The sequence below is a fragment of the Jaculus jaculus genome, chromosome 10 (genome assembly GCF_020740685.1).
Source record: "Jaculus jaculus isolate mJacJac1 chromosome 10, mJacJac1.mat.Y.cur, whole genome shotgun sequence".
NCBI classification, from domain to species: domain Eukaryota; kingdom Metazoa; phylum Chordata; class Mammalia; order Rodentia; family Dipodidae; genus Jaculus; species Jaculus jaculus.
In genome coordinates this window covers 47,247,726-47,270,225 of record NC_059111.1, presented here as the reverse complement: position 1 = coordinate 47,270,225, position 22,500 = coordinate 47,247,726, and the positions used below count along the sequence as shown (strand labels likewise).

Below are 22,500 nucleotides of genomic sequence, written 5' to 3'. Positions count from 1 at the left end.
CAATATGAAGTATATTTGAGAAATTTTAGCAAATCAATATTTTTTGATAAATTCCAACATAATAACATACAAGTGGATTGCTAATGTAACAATACATTAAATGCTTATTGACATAGTTTCAGTTATTTATTCACTGCTATGGAATTAAACTTCAGTTATATTTCAACTGAAATTTTTGAATTTAAAATTTGTGCTTTGGTGGAATATAAGGAATATTGACTTAAAAAGTGATGAAACAATCTCATCCTTCAGCTGTGCATGTATGTGGTGCCAGATTTTCTTCATGGACTTATGTACATGAGACTTTACATGAAATAATGACATCAAAATATCCATATGTGCTTAAATGCATGAATTTTTGCTATAATCATGTTGACAAAATGTTCATCAATGCTTGTTGTGTATAAAAAGAGGAAGGCAATTTTTCTTAAGAAGAAATTCACAAAAATTGCACAGCACAAAAGCAGCAACATTGGCACCCATCCCATCTGTGTTTTTGCATTTGATCATCCTCGGCAACTTATTTAAAAGAAAAGGGCAAGTCAGTCACACAGTGAAACCTACTGCTATCAAAAAGAGCTTGAGTCATAATATTAAAAACTATATATGGTGAGATGGATGAAAGGCTTGATGCTAGTACACATAATACTTAGTCTCTTCAAGATCTAGGTGGACACAATAAAGTTTTGACAGCTGGAAGAAGTTGCTGGTGACCCCACCTATACAAAAACATTCATAGCAAGTTGACGGTATTAGAAGACATCATAATTTTCATAATGCGAAAGCCAGTGGTGCAGCAGTAAATTCCAATACTGTAGCTACCAAAGCTTTTAAGAACAGTAGTCACAGATGATTAGCATTCATTGAAACAAAAACAAACAAACAAACAAATAAATGACGTGCTGACGTAACTGGACGAGGAAAGAAGTACAGAAGCTGAGACTGAGAAACAAGAAGTTCATAGCAGAACAACAATAGAAACTGGGAGAGATGTTTTATACTATCATTCTTAATACATAGATCTTTAAAAAAACTGAAAAACATTAGAGAGATTCAGAAGAACTGACTGACTGACTCAGGATGCTCTTACTTATTATGGAGAAATAATGCAAAGAAGAAATAAACTATAGATCCAAAATCTGAAATTTTCATGAAGGAGAGTAAGTGTGCTGAACCTGCAGGGGTTTCTGACCCAGTATTTTCTACCCACTGTTCTTGAATCTCCTCCTAAAGGAAAGAAATGGATGATCCTGATGCTATAGCTTCCCTTTCACCCAGCAATTTGTTTTAGTTCAATGTTTTAAACGTTCTTCTGGTATAGTATGCTTTTGGCTGTAAGTCTAATGGTAACAATGCATACAACCACACTTTATTTTACTTTCAATAAATTTTTTATAAATAGCATCAGTCATTCAACACTTTAGTTAAATATACTCTGTATTAGATGACAGGCACAACTTCAGGCAAATGTAACTGCCGGAGCATATTTGAATTAGACTAGGCTAACTCTTCAGTAGTACTCATGCATCCTGACATTTTCAACTTATTTGGACATAACACAGATTAAGCAGATGATCTGCAGATTGAAGCAAACATATTTGTGTCTGACAGATGTATTCAAGATTATCTAAACTAGTATACAGCTAATTAATTATTTGTTATTTATTTAGACAAGGTCTTCACTGTGTACACAAGAAGAGCTTCATATTGGAGACCTCCTTGCCTCAGTTTCATTAGTGGTAGGATTACAGGCATGCATCATCACATCCGTTAGCTTTCAAAAAAATTGTGTATGAAATTGTTTCTGAAGAAAATGATAATTGCTGTAAAGTTTATGAATGATTATTCATGTGTCTCAAAAATTTCATTTATTGGCATGTGTGTGTGTGTGTACATGTGCATTAAATATGGTGTGGTTCACATGTGATGAGGCCAGAAGAGAATACCTCATGTCATTCTTTGTTCTCCTATGTTGTTCCCTTAAAGTGGAGTCTCTCAAAGTTGACTAACAATATCCAAGGATTGATTCTACTTTCTCTCACATCCCCCCTTCAGGGCTGGGGTCATAGGCATGTGTGGCCAAAAATTCACTTTTTACACAGATGCTATGGATTGATCACAGGCCCACTCAGACTCTCATGCTTGCTGTTGAGCCATCTCCCCAGGATGCCTCCAAATCAGGTTAAGCTACTATAGCTGATGCTGCAATTTCTTTTTACTTTTCTTTAAATCTCAAGTAATTTTTATTTTATATTATTTTTATAATTTGGAGAGGAACATTTATTTATTTATTATTAACTAGAAACTTTGTATAGAGAAACCATGTATTGGTACTATCATTTCCCTCCTCCCTGCCCAATTCCACTGAGTTTAATTTGTTATTAGACTATTTGCAATTAAATCTCCAATCCTTAGTGGGATTGCTGTTATTCACCATAGGGTGTGGGTTATAAGCTGTGAGAACAGTAGTCAGTCATTGTGGGGGGCAAGCACTGTGTCTGGATATTCCCTCCCCCCTCTGGCTCTTACAATCTTTCCTCTGCCTCTTCCACAAAAGTATATGAGCCTTTGTGGGTGTGTTTTAAGTCTACTTTAGTGTTGAGCTCTCAGCAGCTTCTAGATTTTTGCTTTGGTACATTTTGAGTATCTGCAGTGTCTGTCTCCATCACTCTTAGTCAGGTGGTCAGGCTTTCTTTGTACTCTTGTTCATCTCACCAGTTCCTCCAGGTTTCACCTATGTCCTAGGTGCTGTGCAAGTGGTCAGCTATCTTTTCTTGTCTTGTTTATATTTTGGTTATCCTTAGTTCTTGCTGCTTTCTGAAAAAGAAAAAAAACTGATTCTCCAATGCAGAGTAAAGTCAACACAGGTTAAAGGGGATGAGCATTGCTAATTTAGAGAAATTCTGATGGGTGCATCCTCTCTTTTGGCCAAGTACTAGTGGGAGCTTCTTCTTGGGATCCTTAATCTTTGTCTCCATAGGATTCTGACTTGGCTCCCTGTTCTAACTCTTTGTTCCTTTCCACTGAGTGGCTCTCTTAACCAATCAGAGACTCATTGGTTACCCACCTAGGCTGGGTCTTATCACCAATTGTTATGGAATAACAAGTTAAGTCCACAATGAGATATGATTTTCACCTATTTAGAATTATGATCATCTAACATGAAAAACATGATAGTTGTTGAGAATACATAGGCAAAGCAAGCCATATACACTGTTGATGGCAATGAAAATAGAATAACCATTGTGGGAAACAGTAGTAAACTTCCAAAAACCTTAGAAAAACAAGTATATTATCCAGTTACCTTTTCTTGGTATACTATACATCCAAGGACAATGAAATTTTTTATCACAATGTACCTCAATTTCAATTTTTATTGCTGTATTATTCATAGTAGCCCAGATGTGTCATTAGCCAAGTTTCCTATGAATGGATCAATAGATAAAATATGGCATGTATGCAAAATGAACTACTATTCAGGAAAGTGATATTCCATCTATCCTATAGTTTGTTGAAATATTAATTGAACTGCAGGACATTACATTACATGATATAATTATAAATGCAAGTAATTACATATTTTCTTTCATGGGAATTATGAAAGACTAATGTTGCTTTATCAATATTTTGTTATATCTAGAATGCATCTAATTCTAACTGATTTAATTGAAAAAAAATACATAGTATTATTAGTGTCCTACCACCTGTTCCTTCATGCCTAAGACAGTGAAACACTTGGATGCCATAAGACTGTTGGAAATAGGTAGTGTCAGTATGTAGATCCTGTGCTGGTTTGGTATATGCAGTATCACATCTGGAAAAATTCTGAAGTAAAATACCACATTCTTCCATATATGGTTTCTGTGGTTAAGCTAATCCTTTCTGCCAATTTCTCTGCATGCTCTAGAGAATGAGGGACATTTTCTACAAATGACATTCCATAGAATAGAAGTTTTGTAGAAACGTCTGCCCCTCATTGGTTTCTAAGAAGTGCTGGAAATCTACAAATGGAACTTGGGCTTGCTGACAGATTTTAGCACTCCATAATATTCTAGGCTGAATAACTTTTTGTTTCTGACCTTCATAGCTATTTGTCATCAGCCAGGCCAAATCAAATCTACTCACATGACCATTTTATCAAGTGAAAAAGAATGTGGCTTCATCCAGATGAATGGAATTTAGGTTAATGCATACATCCACACTGGTCATGGGCAAGCTCCATTTATGAGACTTAGAGTTATAGGATGAAGCTAAATGGCAGTGGTCTCAGAGCCAAACATAAGCAAAGTTCATCATGGTGTTGGCATATTGCACTTCTGTGCTGAAGATCACCACGCTGAACTCCTCAGTGAGCAAACATGAGATCAGAGGACTAAGATGGAACCTAGCTCTGCCTTTGCCTTTTTATACCCACACCCTCCTATAATTTTTATTAATTATGAACTTTACTGTATGAACAAATCATGAGTTGGTCATATTCTCCTCAGATTGTCCTCTTATATCCCCTCTCCCATAACTCTTTTCCCCCATTCCACTGAAAGCCCACCTCAATGGGATTATTGGTATTCACCTAGGGGTCATGAATGCATCAATCATTCTTCCTGTGTCTGTGGTAGACACAATACCCCAGGATACTCCTTCCCACCCTGTGGCTTTTACAATCTTTCTGACCCCATTTTGGCCATGATCACATCTGCCATGACCCAGGAGATATTACAGAGATAGTATGGATGAAAACAAGACTGCAGCTCTCACTGTTAGCCCAACAACCAGGGAGTTGGTAACAGACACTGAGCACATTCAAAACTTACCAAAGCAGAAACCCAGAGGTTTGCAGAGAGCTCAAAACTAAAGTAGTTATGGTTCAGAGAACATTTCGTAAGAGGGGAAAAAAAGATTGTAAGATGCTGCAGTTATATTTTAACTGGAGCTATATTTTGAAATTTTAGGAATAAGGGTATACTTATATTTGATTATTATCTATCTATAATTAAATTAAATACAAATAAATGCCTCCTGCAGACATCCTTTTATACATTGAAACTGTTTTAACAAAAATTGCAAACTATCTCTTAGGTAACATTAGTATGCCATAAAATGTATGTAAGGTTATCTTTTCAAAAATAATAAAAAATGTAATATTTTCCATTACAAAAAAAACATGCATTTTAACCAAATACAGCACTAAATAACTCCAGCTGTCCTTACTTAAATATGTGGCCACAGAAGCATGACTTACTTTGTCACATATTATCTTTCATTCTCAAGCCCACAATTAAGAAGAAAGAGCATTTTTCAATATTTTATCATTTAGGAATCTGATCCTAATTAAAAGAAGAAATTGTGCTTTTTTATTTTATGCTACCAAATAACATAAAGAATACTGTTAAAGAAACTTCATTTTGTACATTTAAATATGTCATATGATATACTAAAATTCTTATAAATCTCATGAGTATGTATTTTTCACATATATTAGTTATCAAAGTTTAATAAAATTCATTCACCATCTGTTCACACAACTGAATGCCAGTTACAAAGAACTTTATTAGTCTGACCTCTCACATGCTGTGACCTAACAATGTCTGAAATGGAATTTCCATAACACAGTAATTCTTTGACTCTTTGGAATTCTAGCTTTACAACAGTAATTCATGCCATTAATTTAATAAGTTCTAATATTGGCTTTGAAAGTATTTATATATTTTAATAATAAAACCCTTCCAATGTTCTTGACTCATCCTATGGTACATACCTTAGAAAACAGAAAATGTATTATTTAGAATTCACAGTGCACACAACAAATCAAATTATGAAAAGTATTAGGAGCCTGTAAATATTGTTATTGGACTAATTTAATGTGAAGATCCACTTAGTACAGATGACATTTTGAATTCCAATTATGAGATGCTTTTCATAATGTATGAACTTTTATAGTTCACATGTGAGGTTCATAAAATTGATGTCAGATTTTAGAAAATGAAGAAAATATATAAGCCTTGCTATCAAGGTGCTTACAATTTTGAAAAATAAAATAAAATAATAAACATCATAAGAAACCATGAAACTAAATGTGACCAGGCCTGGAGACAATGTCTCAGTCAGCTTTACAGTATCTAAAATTCTAGTACATAATGAATGGCATCAATATGGAATTAGCAAAAAACTTCTCAGGGTTTTCTTAAGTATTCCAGAGTTTTAAAGAGCACCTGTGATAATTAGTGAGTGTTATTGTTTTCTGTCTTTGTACTATGAGCAAAAATACATCTCAATATTTTCTTCTAACTGGCATGACAAAGACAAATTCTTTAGTTCATATCACCTTAATTAGATAAATTCTCATATTGCCATGGATAAAAATTAGGCAAGCAGGCCCATAGATATGTATTTAAGTTTGGGAGTATAGTAACTTCAGTAGAGAAAAGGATCCCTAGCCATTTCTATTGAGATGACTAGTATTTTTTTTAATTAAGTATATAATTTCTATGGTCACATCATGTGTTGCTACTGTTATTTCTCTTCCCTGTCCCCGTTCCACTGAGGGCCCTCCTCAGTGGGATTGCTGGTATTCCCTATGGGGTTGTGGATTATGAGTTGGGAGAACAGCAGTCAGTCATTGTGTGTGTGTAGGAGAATGCTGGGAATGCCTCTTACAATCTTTCCATCCCCTCTTACACAAAATTCCGTGAGTGTGGTGGGTGTGACTTAAATCCATGTTGGTGCTAAGCTCTCAGGAGCTTCTGGATTCTGCTTTAATACACGTTGAGTGTCGTCTGCCTCTTTCTCCTGCTGCAGGTTGTCATGCTCGCCATGAAGCCGCGCTCTTTCTCTTTTGACCTACTTCTCTGCAGTTTTCTTCTGGACTTTAGCTGATGCGCCAGGGGTGGTTCATCTCCTGCCAGGGAGTCAGCTTTTTTTTTTTTTTTTTTTTTTTTTTGTCTTGTTGATAGATTTTGGTTGTACTCAATTCTTGCTGCCTTCTGATAAACAAGAACAGATCCTACAAGAGAGAATGAGATCAGCATAGTTTAAAGGGGATAAGCATTGTTAATTTAAGAAATTTTGATGGATGTAGCCCCTCTTTGAGCAAAAATTAGTGGGAACTTGTCATTGGAGAACTTAATTTTGGTATCCAGAAGATTCTGACTAGGTTCCCATTTCCAGATATGGGCTACTTTCCAAGGAGTGGATCTTTTCCAATCAGAAAGCCACCAAGGCTGGGGGTCTAGGTTTTAGTTACCATTTTAAATGTAAACTGTGCCTAGGACTGGAGAATGCTTTTACAATTAGAAGAGAAATCAGAGGCTGAGGTGATAGCTCAGTTGATAAAGTATGAGGACCTGAGTTCAATCCCCAGAACTGACATAAAAATTCCAGACATGCTGCATGCTACCTTTACTAAGGAACTGGACACAGATGGATACTTGGGGCTTGCTGTCCACCCAGTCTAGCTAATTAGGGAGTTCCAAGCCAATAGAAGTCCCTGTAGCACACAAACCCACACACAAACATAATAAAATAAATAAAACTGGGTCATGGGGGTGGAGTGGCTGGAGAGATAGATTAGCAGTTAAAGGTGCTTTCTTGCAAAGCCTGATGGCCTGGGTTCAATTACCAGTATCCACATAAAGCCAGGTGAGCAAAGTGATACATGTATCTAGAGTCTATTTGCAGTATTACCAGGACCTGATCTACCAATTCATATTCTCTGTCTCTTTCTCTCCTCACTCCCCTTTGAAATAAATACAAAAACTCGGTGGGAACTATAATTACTGAAAATGATATCCAATATTGACCTCAGGCCTCCATACACACTACACATACACCTACACTCCCACCTCCCACACACATTTAATGAAATAACTAATAACTCAGATATTAGCATATGTTAAACCATGGTGACAGTGTTGAGGGAAGATGAGAACATGAGAGTTCTAGCTAACAATAACCAGAAATTTGCACTGGAAAAATAGACTTTCAGAAAAGATGAGTTTACTCTGATTGCAAAGTGAGGTATACCACTCACAAAGTGAGATGATTATAAACAATAAAATCTAGATATCACATGCATATGCATTTGATCTTTTAAAAATTTTTAGTGAGAGGGACACAGTTGTCAGTTGTGAAACTTTGGCTAGAGCTTGATCCTTTCTCTGTTCTCATTTTATTTTCCAATATTTCAGTTCTTTGGCTTAGTAGTTGCAGCTTTTACTATTATGCTGAACTATAATGTTATTGCATGCAGAGACTAAGTCATATTAATCTTTCCATCTTTGTCCCAACTCAAATTGTAGGTTTTCATACCTACTATAATTTCTCAGACTGAAGGATAGGTGAGACAATTATCAACCACATCATACTAGTAGGCTTTCACAAAAATGCACTTAAGATGGAAATAGATATTTTTAATTTAAATTTTTCTATTTATTTTAGAGAGAGAATGGCAGCTCATCAGGGCCTCCTGACACTGCAAATGAACTCCACACACATTCGACACTTTGTGCTTCTGGCTTTACATGGGTACTGGGCAATCAAACCTGGCCTGCCAAGCTTTGCAAGCAAGTGCCTATCACTTCTGGGCTATCTCTCTAGACCAACAATAGAGTTTTTGAAAGAAGAAACTTTGTTTCTCTTTCATTATGTTTTATTGCTTGCAGTTTGGGAAGAGGACCTCAGATATAACTTATTACTAAGCAAAGATTCTTTTAATAAATACAATTCTATTTTCTTAACTTTCTCTCACCTATAGAATTCATTGCATTTCTTCAGAGGACTTAAAATATAGAACATAAAGATCTAGAACCTTATTATGACAACCTGTTGAGAACCATTTAATCCTGAGTTTCAAAGCAAAAGGAAAATATATTCAACTAAGTTTTTAATTCATATATTTTCTACATACAACATTTTATCATTTGTTATTATTTGAACAATGATTAATGTTAGTATGGTAGCAACGAATATGTTAAACTTGTATTCAACTTATTCAGATAAGCTAACAATTGTATTTTCTTTTCTTTTTTGGTTTTTTGAGGTAGGAACTTGCTCTAGCCCAGACTGACCTGTAATTCAGCATGTAGTCTCAGGGTGGCCACAAATTCACAACTCACAGTGATCCTCCCACCTCAGCCTCCTAAGTGTTGGATTAAAGGTATGCACCACCACTCCTGACCCTGAGTTTGTGTGTGTGTGTGTACATGTTTCTTATATGTGCAGTTACATGCATGAGGGTGCATGTGTATGTGTGTGTGTGCATGGGGAGGTCAAAGGGCAACTTCCAAAATCATCACTCATGAATGCCATCCACCAGTATTTATATATATATTTGAATTATGCTAACTTGTGAGCCAGCAAGGCCCAAGGATCTCCCTGTGTCCATCTCTCCAGTACTGGAATTATAAGCATGCCACTGTGCCTAGCATTGTTATGTGGGTTTGGGGAATAAGTCAGGTCCTCATGCTTGTGATACAAACATTTTACTGACTTAGCCATCTGCCAACCCATAAATTCACAAATTTGAATCAGGCTGAAACTAGAATATTATTTTTATTTATATTGAAGACATCAAAAACAAATTAACATATAACTTGAGTTTTTACTGCATTAAAGATATTGTGCTACTCTTCTGAGATAAACAAAAAACTGAGATAAAGTTCTTATCTTCAGAGGATTTTAGATTAAAGAAAGCCCATGAAGATTAAAAACAAACAAAAATAAATTGTAAAGCTCAAGATGTGTCTATTATAAAATTACTAATAAAATGCCTTGAAATTTTAAAGACTTGTAAAACAATGATGCCAAATTGATTCTTTCATACTAAACCTTAAATAAACAAAGCAACATGTTTTGATAATTTTAGTTTTTCATGTACAGTAAATTTTTTTGACTTTATTACAGTATAAAGTGTATCCACACATATATGTTATTTTGAGTTTATCTTGGATCTTTATTTTATTTTCTGTAAAGTTGATTTTGTTTATAAGATTATAGGAATCTGATATAGCAATTGATTCATTTAAGTTGAAAGATTTTAAAAAATTGAGTTCATTTATGATTTGCAACCAAATAGACTTTTTTTTTTTTTGAGCTGCCCATCTGGTATAAAAGTTCTAAATCATTGAAAGTTGCTGTTCTACTTTTGTTGCTTTTGTCACTTCTGCACTAAATGCCAAATACCAAATTTTTATCTTTGGTAAATAAAGGAACTGAAAGTGCAATATTTCTTAATCTCTCTTATTTATTGCATGTACTTCTCCTACTATGAAAATTCTGGTAATTTAAACTAGCTTGTATAAATGGTCTGTGTACAAAGTCCATGCAGCATAAAAGCCATGGTGAATTGTTCATGGTTACTTTATTGCCACTGAAGACACCAATGTGGACTACCCATTGTAATTCTGTCAGGATTTGACCTCTCATTTGTTGTTGTCATTGTTGAGTAAAACTTAAGTCTTTCGACAAGAAAGATGGACTATGTCATTTTAAAAATTAATGTGCCCAGTTAGAGGGAAAAGAGGGAGAGAAAAGGGGAGAATGAACTTGGCTGGTGTCAGAAAAATTACCAGCTTTGTTTTAATTTGCTGATTTGTTTATTGTTTGCTGCTGTGCAGTATGGGAATTGAACCCAGGGTCTCAGGCTAGCCAGGCAAGTGCTCCACTCCTGAGCGAAATAATCTTACTCCATACCTCTCTCCTAGTTGTATCCCTGTAGACTTTCAAATTGATTATCCTGTTTTACTCCTTATGAAAAATGTATTGCAAATGGAGTATTTTTATCCAGTTGTAAAGAGCAGAAGTCCTGGGAACCTTCCCAGAATGATTTCTCTCTCTCACTGGTGACTCCATTCAAAAGATGTTATAGTACCTTCTCTGTTGGGGATTTCTCTACTAAAGGAAAGGTAACTATATCTACACAGTTACACGCAACCATATGTGTGTACATGATATTGATGATTGCATAAATATTCAAACACCTACATATCTATTAGGGATATATAGGAGTAAGAACTTGTTACATTATGATTATTCCAAATAAATGATTAAATATAGGAAATGTCTTTTAATTTTATCAATAATAATTTAATATTTTCAATGCTACTAAAGGTCTTACATCCCTAACTTCTTAAGTTTATATAGAATACATGCTCTTACTGCAAATGGGTTTTATATATCTCATTCATAGCAACATATTCTTGATTCCATTTCCAAAACCATACTGAAGAATAAACAAGATATTGTAATGAGCAACATTACAAAAAGCTATTTTAAAATAATGACTCTATTTTCTGAAAAACCTACATACACTTATAAGATGTTACTGTCTAAAAACAGATGTGGTAAACAAAATTTAATATAGCATCACATAATAATTATCAGAGACATACCTGCAAAATGCATGGAGATTTGTTTGAGAGATTTTGGCCTGAAACACCACCTCAACCCTCTTCTTATGTAGACTGTCAAAACCGAGCTTGAAATTCATCTCCAAAGTGTCAGTCCACTTTCTGGAGAGCAACTATGCACTCCAGTAAAATGTGTGAAACTGCTTGTTTTGCCAAGGAATTCTCTAGTATATAAAACATATACCAAACCTTTAATGGAGCAAAATAACCTATCACTTTTATTTGAATTGTAACAAAGGATTAGATGTTTCCCCCTAAAAATTGTTAGCTTAAAATAATAAACTATCTCATCATAAAAATTTAAGTTTAAAATAACAGCTATTACTTTACCAATTTTGAAATTGTTAGACATCTTAAACCAAAACAATTTGTACAATTAACATTTCAAGCTCAATTGTAAACTGGATGTATAAGACATAAATTTTGGGTTTAGGATTGAAATTAGTTGACATCTAATTTAAGCACTAAATCAATGTGTATTTTGTTCATTCATCTTACTACCTTAAGCAAGAGAAGTAAATATGTTCTAATATTGCCTTTGAGGAAACCATTGTTCACTTTTAATTTTAGAACTACTTTCACATGTAAGTGCTTTATGTGAAAAGCTCTCACTGTACTGGGCCCAACTTAAATGCACATGGATTTATTCTGTCACAGTTGTTCTGTCCTTTGAGGTTGCAGCTCTCTGCTTTACTGACCTTTGCAGGCTCTCCACAAGTGGTATAAGTGCTATTTTCCATAGTATAGGGCTGGGAGGTAAAATAGAATGTGTTGTATATACATATTTTTGTGTTGAGCTCGCTTGAAGGCAGTGATGAAGATATGCAGATTTATTAGTTATGTAGAGCTAATTGCCAAGCAGCAACATCCCTCCACGGCATTAAGGGAAATAAACTTTGAGGCAGAGACCTGGGCAACAGAAATGCAATAACCCATCATTATTGCAAAAGCCAATGTTGGTATGAATTATATTAACAACATTAATTTTTCAACTATATTTTTCTCTTTAGAAAACTGTAGAGCAATAGAAAATTAAACAGCCTCACTTCTCTGCCTTTTGGCTAAGATCAAGTATAAAACTTAAATAGCAACAATTAGCAGTGCAAACCAATAAAGACAAAACATGCTTAAGAAGTTACCTACTACCTTAATATATTTTCAATGCAATTGGGTGTACATTTTGTTTTGTTTTGTTTTAATTTTTTTTGTTCATTTTTATTTATTGAGAGTGACGGGGGGGGGGGGGGAATGGGCACGCCAGGGCTTCTAGCCTCTGCAAACGAACTCCAGACGCGTGCGCCCCCTTGTGCATCTGGCTAACGTGGGTCCTGGGAAATCGAGCCTCGAACCGGGGTCCTTAGGCTTCACAGGCAAGCGCTTAACCGCTAAGCCATCACTCCAGCCCTTGTTTTGTTTTTTGAGGTAGGGTTTCACTCTGACCTAGGCTGATCTGGAATTCACTGTGTAGTCTCAGGCTGGCCTTGAACTCATGGCAATCCTTCTTCCTCTGCCTCACAAAGACTGGGATTAAAGGTATGAGCAACAATGCCCAGTTTATTTGGGTGGAGTTTTTTAAACAATGTTTTCAGTTTATTTATTTATTTGAGAGAGAAAGAGAGAGCAAACCATGCCTTTAACTACTGCAAATGAAATCTAGTCACAGGCACCACCTTGTGCATCTGGCTTTATGTGGGTCCTGGGGAATTGAACCTGGGTCCTTAGACTTGACATGAAAGCACCTTGACTACTAAGCCATCTTTCTATCCCAGGGTTGACTTTTAATTGATTTCTTTAAAATCAACTCTTCAATTGAAATTCATCTCCTATGTTAGGCACACTACTTGTTCATTTGCTAAACTCTCCATTTTGAAACCATCACACGTTTTTAAAATTATTAGTTATTTAGTGTGGAAACATTAAGTGTTGGTACCATCCTCTCCCTCATCCCAGCCCCCTCTATGAAGGGGTCCTTACTCATTGCAGTCACAAGTTATCCCTTTTGGTGTTGTGGGTTATGTGTTGTGGGAGCATCAGCCAATTATTTGGGAGAGGCAGTGCCTCTAGACATGATGTCCCAACTTGTGGCTCTAACAATCTCTCTCCTCCCTCTTCCACAAAATTTCTTGAGCCATGTTGGATGTGTTTAAGTCTACTTCAGTGAGGGGCTCTTAGGAGCCTTTGGATCTCTGCTTTGGAAGGTGTTGATATCCTCAATATCTGTCCTTTCACCCTGGCAGTGATTATCAGGTTCACCATAGAAGCTGTAAAATTTCTCATCTCCCTAGTTCCTCTGTGCTTTCAGCTGGGGTCAGGCTGACTTCGATTATCACTTATTTTCTACCTTCTGTTTCTTTTTTGCCCTTATTGCACACAAGTTTCCTTAAAATAAATTCCTAACCGAAGGCCAGTCATTTCCTCTCACGATATCTCCATTTTCTCATAAGCTTTAAAGGTTCTTCTTGCTTATTTTGGGTTATTGAATATACACAGATAAAGAAAGATGTCTCCTGTAGCCCAAGTTCCAGAAGAAACACAGATTCAAGCTAAGATAAGCAGTGAAGACAAGCCACAAAAATGAAATCAATTCATGGTGAACTGAACCCAGCAGAATTACAACCAACTTGTGGCCCCCTCAACTGTCAATAAGAAATAAATGCCTGCATAAACCACTCAGATGTTGGCATTAGTTGTTGCTCTAATCACACATGAATACCAAAGCACATAGTCTGGATTTGTGAGTATTGAATTAATTGCTATATTTCTTATTTTGATATTTAAAAATTATGTTTTTGCTTCCATTAACTACAGAAGTATAATTAAATATTAATAGAGTTTTTCACTCTGATAAACATCAAGTAATATTGTGATGACTCTTGAAGTCCTTGAATGATTAATTCAATATAATTTAATCACTACATAATTACTAATTGTTAAATAATTATTAATAGTTGCTCTCTGATCTTCCCTTTGCACTTAATTTTTAATGTTTCCTGATTTTATATTTTACTCTCCTATTATCCTGGTATACTGAAATTTGAAAAAAATGACAAATTTCCCATCACACTGGTGATTCTAATTATAAACTGTTTAGATCATATTCATGCCTCTAACAACATGAAGTATTTTTTAGTCAATAGTGTTTACTTATGTCCCTTTTAAAATACATTGTTCATTTCCCTCCTCAGAGTCACACCTTTACCGATTTTGACTGTTCCTCCTGTTTTCTTTTCCTACAAAATTTGTTCTTCTATTCCTGTGGTGAATTCCAAACACACAATCTATTTTTATTCTTAAATTTTGATAGCAAAATTGATCACAAAGCTACATTCCTCTTTTATTGATGAATGTGCATTGTGAAATATATGCAAGTGGTTGTTATTTTAAATGAATTAACTTTTTACAGCGGTATATGTATATGTCATGTACATATATGTTTAGAGAAACTATAGGTTGGTAATCACAATTGTTATTAAATAGTCATAAGAGCCGGGCGTGGTGGCGCACGCCTTTAATCCCAGCACTCGGGAGGCAGAGGTAGGAGGATCTCCATGAGTTCAAGGCCACCCTGAGACTACAGAGTTAATTACAGGTCAGCCTGGACCAGAGTGAGACCCTACCTCAAAAAACAAAAAACAAACAAACAAATAAATAAATAAATAAATAAATAGTCATAAGATTTTATTGACAGCTTTTAGGAAACTCTCCAAGAGAGATTAATTGCATAAAAAGTTTGCCTAACAAATAAATCCACTGGCCTAGGAACCAAAGCTACTTGATTGGATTAGGACATTTTCCTCCTGTACAGAACATCCAGTCAAGGGGGAATCATGGGAATGAATATTCAGCATGTGAATCTCTCACTGAACCCTATCACTTCACCATTGGGTTATTTCCACATTAAGGCGGAAGAGATACACTGTTCAGTTTTATTAAAAGGTTTCATATAGGGCTGGAGAAATGGCACAGCAGTTAGAGGCACATTCTTGCAAAGCCTAGTGGCCTGGGTTCAATTTCCCAGCATCCATTTAAAGCCCAAAATGCACAAAGTGCTGCATTCTTCTGTAGTTAATTTACAGCTGCAGGATGTCCTGGTACACCCATTTTCTTTCTCTCCACCACTCACTTACTCTAAAATAAATAAATAACAAAGGGCTAATATAGTCACTGCAGTCAGCATCTACCTGAAAGAGGAGTCAGAGAGAAACATTAGTAAGAATTCCATGGTTAAACAGACCTGACTCTGACTCTTGAATTAGGGTGTGCAAACCCAGCAGTGTTAGTTAGTAGTTAATATTCTTGCCTGGTGTATATTTTCCCGACCCCAGGTGGCCATTATAATGTGATTCTACTCAGAAGCTCAATGTTGAGGCTTACTTTAGGCTGAGGCAGAAACAGCAATCCTAGGAAAATTTTGCAAGTTTTCTAGACATATAGGAAGATAAGTTCATAAATGTGCCAGGGATTCTTATTCATGAAACACTTGAGATCATATGTCATGTCAAATCAATGCCTATCCTTCACATGGGTCAGCTAAACCTGTAACCTTTTAAGGTCAATTCAGCCCACATTAGAGCTTCTTATTCCCCCATTTGCAAAATATAAGACTCTTCTGGTTTTATTCAGGCAATACAATGGAGGAAATGGTAGTTTTGTACTCTGCTACTCACCATTTACATCACTGTTCTTCATGGTTTTCTACGCTTAAATATTTTTGATCTACACAAAGACTCCCTTACAATGTCTCTCTCCACTGGCCACAGGGATGGCATCATTGTTGAAATTTCCAAGGCCAAAACCTTTCCTTTACAGCTCCTTCTCAAATATATCAGAGGCCCAGACTCTGGGATGGCTGAATAAATACACAGCCATTTAAATTGCCATCTGGAGTTTTGTTTTTCTTTTTCATTCCTGAGAATCAAATGTCCTTTCCCACCTCCTTTACAATTAAGTCTGCCCCCTTTTCCCTCAAATGATTAGTCTTTCTAAATTAGAGGCTTTGGAAGGATAGCTACAAGGAGTTATTCCCCTATATTATCATGAACTCAAACCATTACCAACTGAGAACTCTTGCATCAATAATAGCAATAGCAGTGTGTCCCACTATATCACAACCTGATGAAGAACAACAAAACACAACTCCATCTGAGATGCTGTTTCTTAGTCATGCCTCTGTGTATAGATTAGGATTGGATTTGGAAAATACTGCAATTTAATTGAGATTTAGAAACTTTTGACATTTTGACTAACAAATAAATCCACTTTAATGACATAAGTAAGCATGAACTCAAAATTTTTTGATGTTTGTACCCAACTTATGGGCTCAGACTTCTACTTAACCTGTATGCCAGGAAGAAAACAAGATCTATATAGTCTAAGTGAATTCAGGAGAAGGGGCTGGAGAGGAGGAGAGAGAAAGAAGGGTCAATCAAAAATTAAGGTGTTGTGGATAAGCTGATAACATCTATGTTAAAAGAAAGAAAGAGTTTTGGAAGATGTATCCTGTACAGGTAGATAATGTTGTGCCCAGAAACCATAGATTATTAGAAAAAAATTAGTGATGGGATGAAATTCCACCTTGCCAGTTGTTGATGTGGGGAAGGCATGGTGCCACCAAAACATTACATCAGGCTCTAGGTTCCCCACCAAAACAAGATGGTAATATTCTATTGCTGAAGAGTCCACATGCTTGAGCTGCAGGTCATTGAGAAACCAAACTAGAACTAAGCTGGAAGCCTCCTACCTATTTACTAGTAGTCATGTTGTTGAAAAGAGCTATGCAGCCTGCTGAAGAAAAATGATCAACAATCTCAACCAGTAGTGGACCCTGCAAGCTTTAAGACTGGCCAGCCAGGCCAAATTTACCAACTGGTTCAATGGTGGAATGGCTGTTATGACAATAACCAACTGTTCTCTGACTGGACTTTGGGCCCACTCAATGGGAGGGAATTCATGCCTGGTACTTAAAATTTAATCTGAGCCGGGCGTGGTGGCGCACGCCTTTAATCCTAGTACTCAGGAGGCAGAGGTAGGAGGATCGCCGTGGGTTCGAGGCCACCCTGAGACTACATAATGAATTCCAGGTCAGCCTGAGCCAGAGTGAGACCCTACCTCGAAAAACCAAAAACTAAAAAATAAAATAAAAAATAAAAATAAAAAAATTTAATCAACCTATTGCTGCAGAAGTCATAAGCCCTAGGGGGGAAGCTACTACTTTTTCCTGGCTAAATGGATGTGTTATGCTCACTAAACTGCCCTCTAAATATTTACATTTATGCCCATATATAAATGCTACTCTTACTTTTTGTTAGAGAAACTTCTGTTTTCAGATGGCACAGATCATTGGGGTGATTAAAACTCACTAAAGTGCTCAGAAGATATGATAGTGGAGTTTTCAACACTAAGACATTTCTATAATATATTCCAAGGCTCAGAAACCATTTTTGAAGAATGTGCAAAAAGAAGGTAAGAGCCAAAGGATGGAGAATAGTGCTTACAACACAATCAGATACAAGGTGGCCTTGATATGTATAATCTCACAGTGGCTGATACTATGTGCATAATAGGAGGAAAATACTTATATCAAAATAGAAGAGAGACTTGTTGAAAAGAATATAGGATTCAATGAAGCGGGGATTTGGGAAGGAGGATGGCACTGTGTGGGGATTATGAATATGGAAATAGTCATTAAAAAGTTAACAAGCAAACAGTCTAGGGTCAACTGACATCAACTGAGTAACTCAAGTGTCATGGTAGTATGTAGGAATTGTGGTCACATACACTCTAAGAAAAGGGAGAGTGTGATAAATTCTATGGACTTTTCCACTTAATGTTTTTCAGCATGACAGCTCTCTTCAGACAATTTGACCTGGACAGAAGAATATAGGTCTCTCATGCAAAGTAAACATCTATCTTCATGTATGAATTTGTTTAGGTTACACATATGGGCAAGATTTATGCCCATGTCATTTAGAACCTCATTTATGGCAGTATCTTCAACACTCAGGGCAGACTAATATGAGCTTACCTATCTTCCTCCAAATTTTTTTTGACATTTTAGAAATTCATATTTGTCCCTTCTATATAAAATCTCACCTGTACAGAAACATATGGAAGTGAAATCTGTGAAGTTTTAAAGTTTGTTAGGCTCCCTGAATGTGTTTTAATAAGGTGCAAGTTATCTTACTAATGGGAATTGAAGTTCATTTTTACCAAGGATGATGAAATCTCTTCTTACTTTCTTGGAATTAAAGAGAAAATAAAAGTGTGACAGAATTCTACATCTCATAAGTAAAACATCAATCTTTCTATCTTTCTAACTCAAGGCCAGTGGGGATAAATGTTCCCAGACCATGCGGTCCATTTCACCCTACCAATTGACCTGCTACACATGTTCTCACCCTACTGGAGTGAGGGGCAGAAGAAATCTTCCTTTAAGCTAAGACTTGTACCTGTCCTGTTTATTTATTTTTATAAAAGATTATACTATTTTATCCCCTGCTCCTATTTCCATAAGCCCCTCCTCTGTGGGGTTATGGTATTTACTATGGGGTCATGAAGGTCTCAGTTAGTACCAATGGGATAGTGGGAGACCATGCCTCCCCAGTGTTGCTCTTACAAGTTTCCATCCCCTCTTTCACAATGTTCCCTGAGTCACGGAAGGCCTGTTGGTAGTCTGATTTAGTGTTTAGTTCTTTGTTTCTGCTTTGATAGGATTTCCTTGAGCACTGTATCAGCCAACATCACCATGGAGCTTATTGTCAAGCTGGCAGTAAGAGCAGTGTTCACATCTCCACTTCCACTGCAAGTTTTCCTGTGCCATGGCAGATGTGAAAGTGGTGACAAGTCCTGAGGTGGGTACTCGATTATCTTATTGTCTTACTAATGGATCATGAATCTCCCCCATTTTATTTGCCATCTGTAAAATAAAGCAGGATGTCCAAACAACCGTGAGAACAGCTTGGGCTAAAGGGGGTATGCAAAGTTATTTTAGAAGTTTTTTGGATTACAAGTCCAGTCTTCTTCTCCAGAGAGCAGTGGAGGCATACTCTGAAGTGTGAATTTCTTGACTATGAAAATCTGACTTGGCTTCCAGTACCAGGTATGAGCTGTCTCCCAATGAGCAGACCTCATGTCCAGTCACAGAACAATTGGTTTCTAGCAGATTCTGTGTGGCACTTTTGAACAAGTGTGTAGTTCTTTTCTGGCTGGCTGGTTTTGTGGTCTGCAGGGTCCCCTGCTTATTGATGTTACTGGTCACCATTTTCCTCCAGGAGCTCCCATAGTGTTTGCCTTTTGGTGCAGGATTTAGGGATTCTGGGAGGGCTTATGAGGCCCAACTTTTGTTCCTTTATCTGCTTTTAGTAAAACTTGCTTTGAGAAGGATAAATTATGAGGTTTATTATAGGGGGTGGGGAATTAATATCCAGGGAGGTATCTAGCAGAAAAACTGAAGCCAAGAGAATTCTCCTCCATGCCTAGCTAGAATGGGAGAGGAGAGAGACATCACAGAATGTCTCTGGGGATAAAAAGGATTTGGAGGAGGCACATAGATGCATATGAAAACAGTAGACCATAAGAAACAAAATATCTCCTTCACACAAAGGCCAGAGAGGGTTAAGAAACAGTGAAGGGCTCAGAGATTAAGGAAATATCATACAATGACAAAATGAAAAGCCAAGCAGCACCATATTCTGGTAGTTCGAGTACATGGTCTGCAAAATAGTCAGTGCTTTTTTAGTCTGTCCTTTAGATCTGTAGTCAACTGACTGAAGAAGGTGTCAGTGGGTGGATCTTAAGGTGTGGTGGTGGGTTTGAAATTCTAACCAAAACATGCAAAGTGTATCTTGCTGGAGTACATGAAGTGTGCTGTGTCGTGTGGCTTTTGAGCTTTCTGGATTGTGGCTTCTCTTCTTCGACTTGGACCTGTGAAAGCAGGGTCAGTTTCTTCTGTGAACCTGATGCTGTCTAGTACAGAAATTGGTACCAGAATGTGGGATAAGATGAACATGACATTGTGAATTTTAGTCTTTTGGAACTTTCATTTTGGAGGAATGGACATGGACTTGGTGTTTGCAACTGAAGATGCCTTTTGGAACAGTAAGCCAAGTTTTATGAAAGTCTGAGAATGCTAAATGAAGCAAGAATTATATTTGGAGGCTTAGCTAATGAATTTGGAGACTTGGCTTATGAACTTTCTAAGGAGAAGGAAAGACTGCAGAGGACTTCATTGGAATTGGGCTACTGGCATTAAGGGCTAGCTGAGTTCTGCTGCCCAGAACCAGAGAGTTTGATCAATGTTAAATTTTTAATGGACTTATGTGCTTGGCTAAAGATATTGGACTGAGAGATTTAAGGTTTTACGCTGGAAAACCTCAAGCAAGTTAAAACTACAGGCAGTGAGACTGGTTTTAGGTTACTGAAGCTGTTACTATTGTCAACACATTAGCAGTCTTCAGTAAGATGGTCCAACTGCTTTTTAGTAAAACAATGGAGAGGATCCCTTAGGAAAGACTGTGTTTGAAATGCAAATTCTTTTGGGAAAGAGTTGAGTGGAGAAGGAACCTGCTTTTTTTTTTATTTTTTTATTTTTTTTTAATTTAATTTATTAGTTTTCTTTTCAGTAAATACAGGCAGTTTGGTAACATTATTTAGGCTCATCTGTGATCTACCCCCTCCCATTAGACCCTCCTTGTTATTGAAAATGGGTCGTGCATTGTGGAGTTAGCCCCCAGTTATTAGTATGATAAATGTCTCTGCAAATCATGACCCAACATGTAACTCTGACATTCTTTCCGCCCCCTCTTCCGCAAGATTTCCCTGAGCCATGTTGGGTTCATTTTTGGTCTGCTTCAGTGCTGAGGTGTTGGGGGCCTCTGAGGCTCTGGCTCTCTGATTTGGTAGGAGTTGATTTTTCTCCGCGTTAATCTCCTTCCCCTTTGTGCTGGTATCCAGTTCACAGGAAAACATCACCCTTGCTTATTTCGCCAGTTGTCCTTAGTTTCAGTTGGGCCCCTTCTGAGGTATGTTGCTTTTTAAGGTTTCAATCTATTTTGTCCCTGAATTAATAATATGGCTGTGACCTGCACACCAGGCACTGGCTTTGGAATAATGAAAAATGCAGTGAGTGGGTCAAGAAATACACACATGGCTCCAGGAGCCACTGCTCAGATGCAGAATGAGGCAGGCCATGATGACACTGATAAGCTGGAAGAGCCCTTGGAAGATGGACCATGGTTTGGAGATATGAAGGCATTTTGGACATACCAGGGCTGTGCAAAGGCCACTATGGAGGCTGTTAGTTATGGATATAAGTTTTCTTCCTATACACTGAGGTCACATCCAGAGTCACCATGCCTGGATTTGCATTTATTTTATTTAAAAAAATAATTTAGGGCTGGAGAGATGGCTTAGCGGTTAAGCGCTTGCCTGTGAAGCCTAAGGACCCCGGTTGGAGGCTTGGTTCCCCAGGTCCCACGTTAGCCAGATGCACAAGGGGGAGCACGCGTCTGGAGTCCATTTGCAGAGGCTGGAAGCCCTGGCACGCCCATTCTCTCTCTCCCTCTATCTGTCTTTCTCTCTGTGTCTGTCGCTCTCAAATAAATAAATTTTAAAAAATTTTAAAAAAACTAAAAAAATAATAATTTAATATATTCTTTGCACACATTTCATGGCAGCTATGCTTTACACAACTCTATTTCAGTTAGGTTAAAGGGTTTATACAATAGCCAGCAGCTAAAACATATCACAATTGGAATTCAAAAGTGAGTCTTTTAAATCCATGCTGGCCATTTATTCAACAAAGTCACTTCTTTAGTTCCTACCTACATGTTTGACTCTTCAGCTGAGGTAAAGCCAAAGGGACTAAGGCAAGGTTTGGAAGAGAGAAGCAGGCATCACATGGGAGAGCAAAGCCAATTATGGGTTTTCTTAGACTATTAGTAGTCACATGACTCATAGTTTTGAGGAGTTAAGCTAACATATTGTTGCCTCTAACACTGGGCTTCATATTTTGGAAGTATTTTGCAATGTGTCGGAAAGTAGGAAATGTCATTAAATAGTAGATATCATAATGAGCAAATTTAGCTGAAAATGGAATATA

At 36.9% G+C, this 22,500-nt stretch overlaps 1 pseudogene; it reads right to left on the bottom strand.

Annotated features, from left to right (window-relative positions):
- Nucleotides 1–633: 633 nt before the first annotated feature.
- LOC101603220 lies at nt 634–9,492 on the bottom strand (annotated as a pseudogene).
- Between the last annotated feature and the right edge of the window lie 13,008 nt (nt 9,493–22,500).